Source organism: Helianthus annuus, chromosome 15 (assembly GCF_002127325.2).
Source record: "Helianthus annuus cultivar XRQ/B chromosome 15, HanXRQr2.0-SUNRISE, whole genome shotgun sequence".
NCBI classification, from domain to species: Eukaryota; Viridiplantae; Streptophyta; class Magnoliopsida; order Asterales; family Asteraceae; genus Helianthus; species Helianthus annuus.
In genome coordinates this window covers 78,998,399-79,011,157 of record NC_035447.2, presented here as the reverse complement: position 1 = coordinate 79,011,157, position 12,759 = coordinate 78,998,399, and the positions used below count along the sequence as shown (strand labels likewise).

The 12,759-nt window shown below is 37.1% G+C and overlaps 1 long non-coding RNA gene across 1 annotated transcript; it reads right to left on the bottom strand.

Moving 5' to 3' along the window:
* Positions 1 to 5,082: 5,082 nt before the first annotated feature.
* LOC118487272 lies at positions 5,083 to 7,371 on the bottom strand. The gene is made up of 3 exons (XR_004881142.1): positions 7,214 to 7,371; positions 5,770 to 5,828; positions 5,083 to 5,297 (listed from the first exon to the last, which is right to left on the bottom strand). It is a non-coding gene; the product is annotated as an uncharacterized LOC118487272 (long non-coding RNA).
* Positions 7,372 to 12,759: the final 5,388 nt, after the last annotated feature.

Genomic DNA, 12,759 nt, shown 5'->3' with positions numbered 1-12,759 from the left:
CAGGTTTTCATTCTTGAAAAAATATATCCACCTAAGCCTGACCTTCCTTGGGTGTAACCTCATTGTTTTCCTCGTTCCTTTCAACCGACTTGTAAACCCATCCTTTGGAAGCATAAAAATCTTTAATGCTTTGGGCCTTACCACTGACCATTTTTCCAAAGATGCGTTTTACATTTCCGTTAAAAGTTTTTTCAACATCAATTTTCTTCTTGTCAGAATAAAACTGATTTGAAATTTCAACTTTTCCAATTTTAGATTTGTAATTTTTAGCACTTAGTGGCGGAAAATTCACATCGTCCACTTTCGAAACTTTTCTTACAATCTCTTTCTCAACATGTGGCTCCTCTGATTTTATGGAATCAGATTCATCACCAGACTTGTTACCTGAACCTTTTACAACCCATTTCTGATTTGTAGCATTGTCTATTCTTTTGGAAGCACTCTTTGAACATTCTCCTTTCTCATAAGTCGAATTCTCAAAGCCTGTGAACTTCCGGGTTGACAGTTCAGTTTTTTCAACAATTTTTTCTTTCATTTTTCTTGAGACTTCTTGTTTTGGTCGAAATGTCTTTGGACAATCTTTCGCAACATGACCTACAGCTTTACACTGAAAATAAGATCTCTTTTCAACCTTCTTTGGATCTTCCTTCTTCTTCATGTCATCTTGCTTCTTAGCAAGGAATTCTTGATTCGTTTGATTTCTGAAAGATTTTTCTTTTTCAACTTCTGTAGTTTTTCCTGCAACAAACATTGTTTTTGGTTTAAAAACTTTTTCATTTTTATAGTTTTTCTGTGGAACAAAACCAAGACCTTTCTTTTTGAAATTACGATTATGGTTTGGTTTCTTTTGGAAACTATAACCACAATTGTAACCCATTTTCTTGTTGATTCTTTGTTGATCTCTTGAAGTGTATTGTTTAGGTTTTCCATTAAGATTCAAATCTTTTATTTCAGAAATATTAATTTCTGTTATTTTGAAAAACTTTTGAATCATTTCAAATCTGACACTTCTTATTGGAAAACTCTCGTCAGAATATAATTTGTCAGAACCTTTCAAAGTATATGCCACTTTGACTGATTCATCATTCAAATTAGACTTTGAAAGTAAAAATTCTTTATCATAAACTCGTTTGTCCTTTTTAACTGTTGGCTTTGACGCACTGGACCCAGACTTTGACTCGGGTTTTGACTTCGGTTTTGATTCCTCATTGTCATCTGTGTCTAACACCTGATCGACCATACTTTTTATCAACTTTGACTCATGATCAGTGTCTGATGACGTATATGTGACATCAATACTTTCTGGTAAGTTATCTGACGACCCAGACTCCCATTTCAAATTGATCGCTTTATTGACTCTTTCAGAATTTGGATTTCGAGGTGAATATCCATTTTCGACAGGGGGCGGACATCTATTGTAGGATACACTCGGTTTCTTACCAGAAGTCTTCAATTTTTCTTCATCTTTTGTCACGGATTTTTCTTCTTCAAATATCTTCACTTCTTCAAATGTTTTCAAATCTTTCACCACTGGATAAATCCTGTCAACAACAAAAGTAGAACATGAGTAACTGTCTGATAATTTCTTTACCTTTTCAGTTTCTATCTTTTGTGTTGCCAACTCAAGCTCGAGATCTGCACATTTCTTTATGTTATAGTTTGCCGTATCAAGCTGTCTTAGGTAAGCTATCTTCAAAGTATTCATAGCTTCAGCTTGTTCACCATCAGAATCAGTATATTTGTTGATTTCTCTGTTCATAGTATCATACGATTCTTTCAGCTTGTGAATATTGTGCAGCAACTCATTGTTCTGTTTAATCAGCGAATCACAGTTCATGCATTTTTCTTGGACCATGACCGGTTCAGCATCAATTTTAATCTCAAATTCAGGAACTTCTTTCACTGTCCTGCTTGAATTTAAAAATTGAGCTCTTCTCAATTTCTCAGCTTTTGCTTCTTCTTTCAATCTCTCTTCTTCTTCTGCCTCCTCTCTGTTCTTTCTTTGTCTCTCTTCAGCAGCTTCCATGACTTTTCTGCATCTTTCTACACATTTCAAATCATAAGCATTAGCAAAGAAAGCATGAGAAGTGTTTTTAGACATCTCTTTGGCCATAAGATTTTGATCTGGACAAAAATCATCCCAGGTAAAACCATCAGCCATTTTTTCATCATCTTGTTCAGCTAGACACACTTTGCTATCTTTTGGAAGATACTTTTCCCAGGTAAAATTATCATATTTTCCCTGACTAACAACACATGCTCTTTTATCAACCACATCTCTTCCATAAGCTGTTTGTGCCTGATGCTGCTGTGCTGGTTGAGTGATTTGATGATAAATGGCCTTCTTGTGATAATCATTGTTTCCGAAAGGATTCTGGACACCGGTAGCTTCACGGTTTTTGCATTCCCTCTTGAAATGCCCCTTCTCCCTGCAACGAAAACACGTAACTTTAGATTTATCAAAACCTAAAGTTGAAACGTTTGCATCACGAAAATCATCACGGCCGGTAATTTGTTTAAACTTCTCAGCGCGTCTCATCACACTCGCCATACACCATTTTATATCCATCAATTCCATTTCTTCAGCATCAATTTGATCGTAATCCTCTTTCGTGAGCATTGGATTTCCGATCTTTCCTGCAACAAAACAACTATAAGACTCTAAAATCATCCCTAACAAAGACATTTGATTTTTTGCAATATCTTCAGTGTAGTCTTGATCATTTTCAAGGCTTAAAACAATGTTACACTGAAGTTTTCTACCATTCTTTGTTACAGAGATGTTAGGATCAAAAGATGAAAATCTTGTGCTGTTGCTTGATCCCTGAGATGTCTTCTTTTCAGTAGAATCTTTAACACTGTAAGCAGTTTCGATCTTAGGAGAAAACTTTGTTGAATCAGTAGCACCATGCTTGTAGTACAGACTGATATCCTGCTCTCCATCGTAGTTCTTCATCCTAGCGATCTTTCTCTGCTCCATCTCTTGAGCTTCCAAATGCTTTATGAAGTCTCCTAGTTTCATCTTTTTATATTCCACTTTGTTGGACTTCAGCATCATCAAAAATGTTCCCCAGATTTCGTATGGAAGCGCATCTGCAAGTTTTTCAATTAATTCATCAGTATCTTTCTTAACACCTAACTTTGTCATATTTCTCACCAAGTTACAATATCTATCAATAATTTGTTTGGTGGTTTCATTTTTCAATCCCCGAAACAAGTCAAATTCTTTATTCATGAGAGACATTTTGTTCTTTAACATATCATCACTTCCCGTAAACATTGCTTCTAATTCTGTCCAAATCGAATATGCAGTTCCATCATGTTGAAGCAGTATCAAAATATCTTCTTTTATCGCTTGCTGAAGTAGACTCACCATCAATTTCTCATCTCGATATTTCTTTTTATCTGCAGTACTCATCTCTCTAAGCGTTAGCGGAATACCATTCTCAATATTGTCCTTTGTGGGTTTAACATATGGTTCCTCAGTGTGTTCCCACGCATCAAGATGATAGGCTTCAACCCAATTTCCGAATCTTTCCGACCACACGTTGTAATCATCAATATCCATGAGTTTCGGTGGTTTCTGAGACGTTCCGGTTTCATTTCCGATCAAAGCACTTTGAGTAATCGAGGTCGGGGTAGCAAAAGCGTTATAAAATTCAGTATCCATTTTTCAAATTGTTCACAAATTCACAATGTTTTTCAAATTTTAGCTATCTGTTCACAAAACGGACTATTCTATACACGGTCCAATAAGATTGTCAAATAAGCGGTCCAAACACAATGTCCACTCGAGCGATCCGATCAAATAAGCGATTCAAAAACTTGACCTGATGAGCGATCCAAATACTGTCCATTCGGGCGAACCAAAAAATTGTTTGTATAAGCGGTCCAAAATAATCCCGATGAGCGATCCAGGAATCTTAGTTCGAGCGGTTCACAGTTTGTTCGTTCGAGCGATTCACAATGGTCAGTTCGAGCGGTTCAACCTTGTACGAATGAGCGGTCCATAATCAAAATTTCGAGCGATCCAGAATGTCAAAATTGATACTTGGAGCGGTCCAGACAATCAATTTGGAGCGATCCAGATGCTGACATCACCTTTTGCGCGAACCTGAATGAACAAATCACCTAAAATCTTGGTTTCTACTTCGATTTTAGATCTGAAAACTTCAAGGATTTGTTAATTCATGATTCCGAGTGCACTGTGTGATTTTGAGCTTGTTTTACCGTGAAAAATTTTGAAAAAGTGAAGAAAGTGTAGAAAATCAGAAGAATAGCAGCTAAAATGGCAAGAACTCCTCCTCCTGAGCTCTGATACCACTTGTAGGATCGTTCGTTGACCTGTTCGAGTCATTCAGAGAAGTTCGTATCCGAATTAAGAGGCGGAAACTAATAATTCGGTGCAATTGAAACTGTATTCACTTTAAACTTGATGTTGTATAGATTTCAAACTCAGTTACAAGATCTGACAGCACTTCGGCAGAGTACCGGAACAATACACCATCAACTATGTGCTAGGATCGCTCCTCTGTATATAGAGAATCTGGTCCGCTCATACGACATGTCCGTATGAGCAGTCCTACACTTTACCGTATAAGCGATCCAAGCAACTACCAAATAAGCGATCCTATATCATTCTAATGACAAATAAGCGATCCTAGAATGTACCAATAAGCGATCCTAATATACAATACTATTTCTAGGATTTCGTATCATTTTCGATCTGATCAGCTTCAAGACTCGATGGAAGACGTAGTCAGCAGACGTAAGTGCACTAACATCTTGCATGCTCAACATGAGGGGGAGCTCGAGGTTTCGAGATCAAGGGCAGAGATGTTGGAGGAATTGGGGTTGAATGATGGGAAATTTAAATTTGATATCGAAGATGAAATTCCTCAGTCACTGAAAAAGGAGTTTGAGTTCAGTTATGCTCATGAAGCTGATCACTACAATGATGTTATTGTTGAAGATGCTTCAGACTCCTCCGACGAAGAAACTGATTTTGTCACACCCCCAAAATCCACCCGCGGAGTACCACCGCTTGGAGGCATGACATGACCAGGATCAAGCCACCAATCATATTGAACATAACATATAGAATTAAAGGTAGTTTATGAAATCCAACACAATACAATTGGTGTTAAAAAAAACATAGTTTAAGTAGCGGAAGCATAGTAAGAAAATCCAACATAAGTATCAAGTTTAAATAGTCATAAAGTTTTCATCAAAGCGTTCACAATCCGTGCCCACAACGACCGCGCCTCCCGTGCAAGCTCCAATGAGTACCTATGGTCCTGCAAGGCATGTAAAAGAGAGTCAACAACTGGTTGAGCGAGTTCACAGTTGGTTGTTCAGTTATAGTAATCGTATTGTAAACAATATGCTCGTTTAGTAAACCATGTATCGTATGTATTCGTATCGCGGCCCTCCAGGCGTGTTTGCGAAGATTAGTGGGGGTTTCCCATGTATTCTAGACTAGGTATAGTTGTATCGCGGCCCTCCAGGCATGTTTGCGAAGTTTAGTATTTGTATCGCGGCCATACCCGGCATGTGTGCGAAGATTAGTATTAGTGTCAGTATCGCGGCCATACCAGGCGTGTGTGCGAAGAGTGGAGTAGGTATCACTAGTCTAGCCGTATCTATAAGCACCCTTCCCCTCCCGAGGACAATATTACGAAGTTCCAATAACTAGGTAAGTAAAAGTAAATCATCCAATCCCATTCCCAACCCCGGGAATCCCATGCCTTGGTAAGAGTGTGAACTCACCTTGGTTTGCTCGGTTTGACTCTTAAAATAGCTAACGGTCAGGGTTGGTCAATCACGTCCTAGTATGAGTAACATTTAGTCAATTAGTGGTTTCAAATAGAGCACAAAGTTCCTACACGTATTCTAACATGTTGCACATAAAATATTATAATGTATATATGTACACATGCATGCAATGTGTCGCTATTCGAATTAGCGACCACATATTCGTCACAAATCACAAGTAAATCTTGTCACAAAATTTCAGCTTTTAAGTGCATTTTCGGACAATTTGCGGTGCATTAATCGGGACCGTTCGGGCACCGGATAGTTCCCGAAGAATTACAGAACGTTTCAATCGAACCAGAGACCATTGCATTAAAATTTAGTGACCAAATTCCTTACGGATTTTTCGCGAAAAATCTTGCACCAAACCATGATCAGATTTGACGTAATCTGATCATGTTTGCCGAAAAATTTATTTATAAATATCTGTGTATCCGATTGGCGCGAAACCAAAAACAAAATCGCATGTCCGATCCCTAGAATCTACAGTAACATTTTCATATTCAAACAGTAAACACACACCGAGTTATAACGCAAAACGTTCGCTGCATTTTCTGCAGAAAATGGCAGCTCATAGCAGTTTTACAAACAATTCCGCTAAAAATACCTAGACCTGTCCGAAAAATACGAAACCACTTCTGTTTGAAAGCTATTTCCGGATACTTGGTTTTAGACTCTGAAAACGTAAAGTTTCGATAATTTAAAGTCCCGGAACAGGCTACGCAAGTCAGCGTATTTTCTGCAGAAAAACTCAGCTTTCGTTGCTGAAACGAAATAGTTTATTTAAAATAGAAAACGACGTCCAAAAATCATGATTCCAGTGCCATTAGAAGCGTATTTCGAAATAACACGTTATAGACTCAAGAAAATACAGATTTCATTAAATTATGAGCCCATTACAGCCACCCGAAGTTGGCTGTAAACGCTTGACAGCTTACCGTTTTCGTTACCCGGCACCCGTAAACACACCATCTGCGAACCCATTCAGTTACAAGATTAATCACAGCAGGTTTCAGATTATTTATGTCCAATTTAACATGTTCAACATCAAGAATTCAACCCTATTCCATATATATTTCTTTATACAAACAGAATCAATAAAGCTACATAACGTTCTTGATTTTTCCATGCACCCTATACCCCCACACATCCTATCACCATCTGCCAGCAGTAATAACCTGATATAAACTATGTATGGACATTAACAACTAGCCCCACTCAATAAGTTTCTATTCATAACAACCCTAGTTATGACTAACATGAAGGATACGCATAAGGGTAATCGCCTAAACGTCCATAATCCATCGAGAACAAAAAAACGCAGCCATATGTATAAAGATTTTAACTACAGAAAGCATGAATACGTTTAGAATTATAAACAAGCATCACAAGGCGATACCTAGTGATGGACGGGATTGATTATCTTGGAAGGAGATCTTGAAGCTCCCCTGTTTGTCTTGTTTCACGTCCACATGAGCACAAGGAAGAAGAAATCGCCGGTTGTAGTATGTAGATTAGGGTTTGGAGTTTTGAGGTGAGTAAATAAAACAATGCAGATTACCTAACTATATTAGGTGGGTAGGAGTTGGGGCGGCCTTGGGACTTCCTACCTTGGGCCAGAATCATAAAGAATTTGGGCTGCCAAATGAACGTAATATGTGGGGTGTGGGCTGGATGGAGAGTTGTGATATATACAATTATCATGCACTAAAAGAGATATAAAGAATAGGCACTAACAAAAAATTAATAGAGAACTAATAAATTCATATGATGCATTTAATATGGAGCCTTGAGAAAATAAATATTAGGATTCATAATACACATAAGGTGATATACTAAATTAGGGACGCAAGAGGAGGTGTTTGGACCTCACGAGCATCAAGTTACGCGAGCGAGTTGGTTTGACAAGCGAGATATGTTGGTTCAAACTGTTCGGGTTGGTTCAACGCGATGTGGATTAATTAGTTAATTAATAAAAGCGTATGATTCGTTTAATAAAAGCGAAATAAACAATTTTACCTCGAAGTTACGGGTTGTCACAGATTTTCACTATTCGGGAGTTGATGAAACATTTCCTTCTTTATCGGAAATGTTCAAGGATCGAAATGAAGATGAGATCAGAAGGAAAATTGTGGAAAAGGTTTCAACTGAAGGTGTTCCAGAAACCATTCCAAGAGAAATTTTAGCTGAAGAACGAAAGAAATGGTTCAAAGTAATGCCGAAAGAAAGAAAGTCTCTCATGGCACTTCAGTTCTTCACTCACAACAAAGAGATCTCATGGGGTGATATCATATCGTGGGGTTATCTGGAAGATCTACAGGTCTACGCTATCAGACGGGAACAAGGGGTACAGTACTTTGTGTTTTTGTCAGATATCAAAACCCTCCCGTGGTGGGATATAGATGAGTTGGAGAAAACAAAGAACATTTAAGAATTTTATCATGGTTTGGATGTGAAACAGCACGATCAACACTTATGGAATTATGTGAAGCTGCAAGCAAAAGCAAGGTATCCTGATTGGAAACCTCACTTCCCAGAGCAAATTGTTACATACTTAGAGAATGGTGAGAAAGACATTACTCTGGGTATCAAGCCTCCTCGTTGCTTAAAGAATATGCATTTACGGGCAATGGAGCAAGATTTCCATGAAGAGTTTGAGGGTTGGTTATACAATCAGACTACGGCCGAAGCAATAATCTCTTTATATAACAAGTCCACTAAAGAAGTAAGAAGGATCTGTGTGTTAGATCCTATGTGGCTTGTTAACTGTTCGAAGAAAGACATAGATTGCCTATTCTACAACAAAATAGTCTACGAAAGACCTGATAGAGAACAAGCGTTGCAGTATCAAATTATCGTGGATGTGTGTTTTGCCCAAGACATCAACTCAGGAAGATATTGGAAGACAAAATGGAGAGATCTTGAGATTGATGACTTCTTAAAAAGATACGAGCGCAACCAGAAGTTTAAATAGATTGCTGAAAGAAAACAGCTGAGCTTGGCAAATGCAAGTTGGGAAAACCGATACCAACAGATCAAACGCCAATCAGAAAGGAGGAAAACAAGATTCCCAAATGGGATCGGAAGCGTGATGGAGATCCAGTTTATAGAAAATGGTGGATCGAAGAGGGAAGGCATATAAGGCAAAGAATGTTAGAAGAAAACGCTAAAAAGATAAGACAGAGAGCCAGAGAACGAAGGCGTAACAGGAAAGATTAAAGACTATGCTGGAAGGAACTGCAGCTACATCCGAGGGGGAGTCTGTTAGTGTATGCGTCTGTAGCTTCCGTCAGTATAGAGTCTTGTTTTGTATGTTTATGTCCTTTGTGAACAATTATGTTTATGTATGTATGTACGTAGTATGACAACTCAGGATATGGATTTGGATTGTAAAAGTGTTGACTTTTGTTGACTTGTGTCACCCGATCGGATGGGCCATCCGATCGGACAGCACCGTCAGCCGATCGGACAGCAGCCATGCCATCCGATCGGACAACACTTATTAACATCCTGAGTTGCCTATAAATACCCCATCAGGGTATGTCATTGAAAACTTTTGCATCTCTTAGATCTGCTGACGCATTGGTGTACTCTGTCAAAGTCTAACTTCTACTGGCTTCTTGTACTTTCATATCTACTGAATAGAAAGATCAGACAATGTTTAAACGTTGAATACTTTGTCGTACTTTTGAGACTTGATCCAAAGGATTCCGCACTTTGATCAAGATCAGTTCATCTACGATTGCATCAATCAGATTCAGTACAAACCGGACCTAACAACAAGTATGAGTCGATTGAAGGTTGAAGACATGTAGGGCATGCCTTAGATTAATAAATTGGGTTTTATTTTAAGTTTGATGAATTTGAATATTTTATGATTTATTTGGGATTCTATGAAAGTGTGAAAATTTAATTTAATCATGTTTTTAAATATTAAACTTATAATAGTTGTCATGAGCTATGGACAATATTCATGCCCCGTACCAATCCGCTACGAGTCGGGGTGTGACAGTTTTGAAGTGATTCAACATAGCTTCAATACTTGATCAATCAACCCAATTTATACAAGTAATGATAAGAATAGAGTAAACAATGTAGTTGTTATTTTGGCAGAAGATATCTTATAGATTTGTGGATAGGTGGACAGAAGAAGATTCGTTAAAATAAGAGGCTCTGAATCTTGTAGTGTCTAGCAAGGGAAGGAGAAAACAATAGACGCAATGTGCTTGTTTTTTCTTTGTCGGTGTCAAGAACAAGGTTGTTCTTGTGACCCAGGAAGAGGGTGATCGACAAGTGGAATTCAAGTTGTGAAGAATAGGAGAGGATTCGGCAAAAGCAGATAACTTTCGATTCAGCCTCGTTTGGAGGGAGAAAGAATACGGTAAGGGCATGTAGCTTTGTTTTCTTATCAGTGGAAGAAAGTTGTTGAAGGGGGAAGTTCAACGAGTTTGATCATGTTGTTTCATTTGTAAGAGATTCTTTCTATCCATGGAGGAATAATCCTAGCGTGGAAGAAACAAAACATATGAGGTATTCATTTAGCAACTAAAATACGGTGTAGCAGGTGGTGGTTGTCATGTTTGTGGCCGATACGCAACAAGTGCATATCATGGAAGAGTTTGACAGTTTAGTGAATTTACGATCAAAGAAGGGTTGGATCTGAGAAAGGTCGAGACAGTTCGGAAGACAGGGAACCAATGTTTCTATGAAGGATGATATGTCCATCACAAGATTAGGGAGTAACTGTTGGGCTAATCTTGTCATAGTCTAATAGTCTAAGGGGTTAATTACTAGTAAGTATTATTTATGAAGTCAAATTTTAGGTAAAAAAAATATTGAGTCTTTATTTAGTTTCCTATTTAAGTGGTTTATATTTCTTGTTTTCCAAAATGTTGGTTTAGTATAAATAGATACTTAAGGTTATTGTAACGGGTGCTTTTGGTTTATAATAAAAAGAGTCGAGCGAGTTTGTTCCAACTCATGTTTTAGTGTATTTGTTTTGATTGATTTGGGCCTCAAGAGCATCTCAACCATTTTTGGGCCCTGGGCTAAAAGAAAAATACAGGCCCTTTTCATGTCATTGTCATAAACTCTTACTTTGTTTGAGTTTGAGAATCTTTTTAATTGTTACTAGTTAATAACTAAACTTTTTGTAATTCATTTAAGGCATCTAGTTTATTTTTTTCTTTTCCTTTTTATAACAATCCGGGTCTTTCATTGGTATTGAATTTAGTCATTGAGCAAGTCTCACCAAAATTAGCACCTAATGACTAAACGAGTATCACCAAAATTAAACAGAATAACTAAACAAGTACCACCAAAATTAGAACCTAATTACTAAATGGGTTTCACCCAAAGTATCATTGATTGTGTTGTTGGATGTAGAAACCGAATTTCATGTAGAAATGCAATCGTCGTTTTCGATTGTGAACAAAATGAAACATTGGACTTCTACTAAGTGATTAGTTATTTTTCTAACAGTCTGACCTTAAATTTTATAATGTATTAGGAGTGAGTGACTTAAAATATACGAATGTATCATTATGTAAGTAAACCAAACCTCAAATTAAATCTATATAAAATATTTTTGTTAGAATTGGAGGCCCCATATTTCAAAGCCTTAACTTAAACAACCATGGCCGGCCCTGGCCTTTACACTAATGGAACGTGACATTCTGACAATGCATCAAACAACAAATGAACTTGACATTGTTACAATGCATCATACGAGGTAAACTGATTGAAATAATGAAAGTCGACCAACAACTTAAGCTCAATACGAATTATCAATATTATCTTTTTGGACAACATAATCTTCCGGGAAAGATAACTTATGTGAAAATATGGTTTGCATTTGATGTATTTGTAAAGCTTATTAAATATTTTGTGAAATAGAATTCAAAGGTTTTGATAAATTGAACATGTTTCTTCAATCCATGAATATACTACAAGTTGTAACTTGTAAGCATAGTAATTAACGTGTTGGGAACCTTAACACAAAAATACTCGATAGAAATACAACAATCATCTCTCTTATTCATCCGGACGTAGGTGCATCTGATCATTGATCCGGAATAAGGACTACTAGAGTAAACATGGTTGTTGGTCCGGATTATATGTCCCAACGACTTGACATAGTTGTCATATATGCCTAAAATGTGGATAGTTACTTTAACCAAATGTATTCATAGCACATGCATCTTTTTAAAGTTTAGAACCAAGAACAGAAAACCAAACTTGGAAAAATCTAAAATCGAACTAAAAATACCCGTATAAAAATATAATTTTAACCAAATGTTTACTTCTAATTGTTTAATTCATATAAAAAGTTTAAGTTTTAAGTCGCCCCTTTTCATATATAAATATGCTTGTATAATAACTATTAATTTACTAAGCTTACAAACAGGGACCAAAGCAATCCATAGAATGGTCGATTAGTGCCAACTAGAAATATAAGTCCTTGGGCCTTGGTCTAATACAACCCTCTTTTGGGCCTTGACAATATTGAATTTCAATGGAATTCCCATATGCTTTGTAGTAATATGGTCAGATCTAGAGACTAGAGGTACACATACAAACCGGAATTTTTAACCGAATTAATTAATAACGGAAACCGTTTTCTAACTAGTACAAAAATATCCGGTTTAGGTTATAAGATAACCATAGGTTCCAAACCGGTTTACCATTTTGAGCCAAGAACCGGTGGTTTGACGCTTTTTAAACTGATGCGATAACTGATTAACTGGTTTTTAAACGTTGGTTACAAAATCAGGGGCGGACCTAATGTAGGTTGGGGCGTAGCATGGCTACGGCTTAACTTTTTTTCGGTAGTGTAAAATTTTATTTTATTTTTTTCGATTTTTATACTAAGGACACCCCTCAACAAGTACTAGGACACCCCTGACAAAAAAAAATTACAAACTGAAATTAAGCCCAAATAATAGT